Raw genomic sequence first — 3754 nt, forward strand, 5'->3', positions numbered from 1 at the left:
TATGGGAGTGCTTGCAGGCTCGTCCGTATTGTGCTTCCGCCGATGCCCAGGGTATCTTAAGTGCAAAGTTATGTATGCACGGTACATAATTCGCAGGTATATGAGGTGGGCGGCGGAAGCCGAACTGCTAGTTCTGCTCCGGATTTGGTCGATCCTGTTGAATGGAGACCGGTGGCTTAAGGGCCGACAAGGTATGCGGTTTAATAAGACCGCTTTGTACTTTGGCTGAGGTTGCCGTAGTATGATTTTCAGTCTGGAGGGAGTGCTTCTCCTGCTCCCCTGTAGAGTTGTGTGTCACGTATACCATGTTCACTGTTTTTACTTCGGGGGGAAATTGCTTCTGACCCCCGGTGTTTGGTTGGTGAGTCTCTTCGTCGCTACTATTACCGGGCGGCCTCCTCCCCTTGTGTTCGGCGTTGAGCTTGCCGGCTTGCTTGAAGACCCAACAGCTTCTTTTGGTATGATTGGTTGGTTTGTCGGGGTGGCCATGAATCTAACAGGGCCGATCCAATATCCTGTCTAAATTGGATGGTCCGGCTTTGTTTGCCTTGAATGGCTTTTTCCGTTGACCGGGTTTGGGACTGCTGAATCCGGCGTTGACCGCTGTGTCGCGCGTTCTTTCATTATCATTGCGATGTTTGTGCTTATTGCGTCGTGGCTTGCCGTTGCCGTCTCGGACTTCGGAAGTGCCCGGATCGCTGGCACTATTGCTTCTATGAGCGAGCCAGCTGTCTTCTTCCGCGTAAAAGCAGGTCATCAGAGCGGTGAGGGCTGACATGGATTTTGGTTTTTCTTGACCGAGGTGGCGGGCAAGCCACTCGTCCCGGACGTTGTGTTTGGGCTTCCGGGTCCGGACAGTCGACGATTTGGTTCTTTTTGACTAAGAACCTAGTCCAGAGCTTCCTGGCCGACTCTCCGGGATACTGGACAATGTGACTTAAGTCATCGGTATCTGGTGGCCGGACATATGTACCTTGGAAGTTGTCGTGGAAGGCGTCTTCCAAGTCCTCCCAGCTGCCAATAGAGCTTTCTGGCAGACTATTTAACCAGTACCGAGCTGGTCCTTTGAGTTTTAACGACAGGTATTTGATGGCATGAAGGTCATCCCCGCGGGCCATGTGGATATGGAGGAGAAAATCCTCGATCCATACCGCGGGATCAGTTGTTCCGTCGTACGATTTGATATTCATGGGTTTAAACCCATCTGGGAATTCGTGCTCCATTACTTCGTCTGTGAAGCAAAGAGGGTGTGCGACGCCTCTATATCGGGACGTAGCTCCGATGGAGTCCGTCTGCAGTTTTTGGCCCGGGCGTGACTAGGTTTGTCGCGTCCGAATAGGTAGCCGTCGTCACGTGTCCAGGCACGTCCTCGCGATCCATAGATTGATCTTGTATGTCCTGCTCTACTATCCAGGTCCTGCCGAAGGTCATATGTGTAACCCCGAGCTGTTTTATCCCTGCCTTTACGGCGAGGTGGGGCGGTCTGGTGTTCGGCTTGAGTTACCGCTTTATCCCAACCACGTGGTGGTCGGTCAGCCGCATTGCATGATGATGGTACGGGCTCCAGCGCCTCATCATTGAATTGAGGTAGCAATTTGCGCTTCGGGTAACTTTTGGCTGGGCGTTTAACGCCGTATTCTTCGGCTGCCAGGACATTAGTCCATCTATCGTTGGGCAGATCTTGATCAGCTTGAAGCTGCTGCTGCTTCTTTTTCAGGGTTCTTGCAGTGGCTATTAGCTGACGCCTAAAGCGTTCTTGCTCGAGAGGTTCCTCAGGCACGATGAAATCCTCGTTGCCAAGGCTCACCTCATCCTCGGAGGGTGGAAGATAAGTGTTGCCCTCCGAGTCGTCGTCTATGGCCTATTCGTTAGGGCTAACTTGCCCATCTTCCCGATCGTCCTGTTCGGCCGTTTGTTCATCGGGATCTTCTCTATCTTCGGCACCATCCGGAGTGTGATCATCTCATGTGCCGGTGTTGTTGTCCTTGCTGCGGCGGGATTTAGAGCGACGCCGCTGACGCCGGCGATTTGGTTGTGTCTTAGGAGGCTCATCCTCAATTGGATTTTCCTTGTCCTCGTCGTTATTCTCTTTGGGTGTATCCACCATATATACGTCGTACGAAGAAGTGGCCGTCCAGCGTCCGGTAAACGGCGGGTTTTGGCCATGCTCCTCCTCTGCATCATCGTCCATGCCGTCGATGTCTTCGGAGCCGTAATCGAGCATGTCGGTTAAATCCTCGACAGTGGCTATGTAGTGGGTGGCGGGTGGGAAGCGAAATTCCCTGTCATCAGCCTCTAGTTCAAACCGGATATAGTTCGGCTGTGAGTCCCCCGCTAAGGATAGATTTTTTTTAATGAGTTTAACACATCGCCTAAAGGTGAGTGATGGAAGATGTCCGCGGCGCTAAATTCGACGATTGACGACTGATCCAGCTCGACACGCGCGGTCACACATGGTTCGGAACTTATGGTCGGAATCGAGTCCGAGGTTCCGGAGACACAGATATCACCCGAGGTTAGGTCCATGTGCGGCTCCAACGCCGCGGAGTCTGCGGCTTCCGTGGCGGGGTTGAGCTTCCCGTCCTTGGATGTCGCGATTTTCTCTGGATCCAAGGCCGAAGTAGTTACAGGTGCAATTTCCTTAGTACGGACCGATGACAGGTTTAAGTCATGTTCATCGTAGGGACAGGGAGCGGCTGCCGTGGTCTAAAAGCTGTCGAAGATCAAGTCTCCACGGATATCCGCGACATAGTTCAAGCTCCCGAATCTGACATGATGGCCAGGGGCGTAGCTGTCGATCTGCTCCAGATGGCCAAGCGAGTTGGCCCGCAGTGCGAAGCCGCCGAACATGAAGATCTGTCCGGGGAGGAAGGTTTCCCCTTGGACAGCATCGTTGTTGACGATTGAAGGAGCCATCGAACCTTTTGGGGACGGCACAGTGGAACTATCAATGAAAGCACCAATGTCGGTGTCAAAACCGATGGATCTCAGGTAGGGGGTCCCGAACTGTGCGTCTAAGGTTGATGGTAACAGGAGACAGGGGACACAATGTTTACCCAGGTTCGGGCCCTCTCTATGGAGGTAATACCCTACTTCCTGCTTGATTGATCTTGATGAATATGAGTATTACAAGAGTTGATCTACCACGAGATCGTAATGGCTAAAACCCTAAAAGCCTAGCTTGTCTGACTGTGTGCATTTCCGGACTAAGCCCTCCGGTTTATATAGACACCGGAGGGGACTAGGGCTGTACAAAGTCGGTTACAGAGAAAGGAATCTTCATATTTGGTCGCCAAGCTTGCCTTCCACGCCAAGGAAAGTCCTATCCGGACACGGAAGAGAGTCTTTGGTCTTGTATCTTCACAGCCCATTAGTCCGGCCCATGTCCAACAGGCCGGATGCCCGAGGACCCCTTAGTCCAGGACTCCCTCGCCCGCTGCAGGAGCAACACCAGACGTTATGAGCGTCTGGCAGAGCAAAGTTGATGACTACTCAATAGTTCAGTGTGCCATGCTTTACGGCTTAGAATCGGGACTTCAACGACGTTTTGAACGTCATGGAGCATATGAGATGTTCCAGGAGTTGAAGTTAATATTTCAAGCAAATGCCCGAATTGAGAGATATGAAGTCTCCAATAAGTTCTATAGCTGCAAGATGGAGGAGAATAGTTCTGTCAGTGAACATATACTCAGAATGTCTGGGTACCACAACCACTTGACTCAATTGGGAGTTAATCTTCCTGATGATAGTGTCA

This window comes from Triticum aestivum, chromosome 1D (assembly GCF_018294505.1).
Source record: "Triticum aestivum cultivar Chinese Spring chromosome 1D, IWGSC CS RefSeq v2.1, whole genome shotgun sequence".
NCBI lineage: Eukaryota > Viridiplantae > Streptophyta > Magnoliopsida > Poales > Poaceae > Triticum > Triticum aestivum.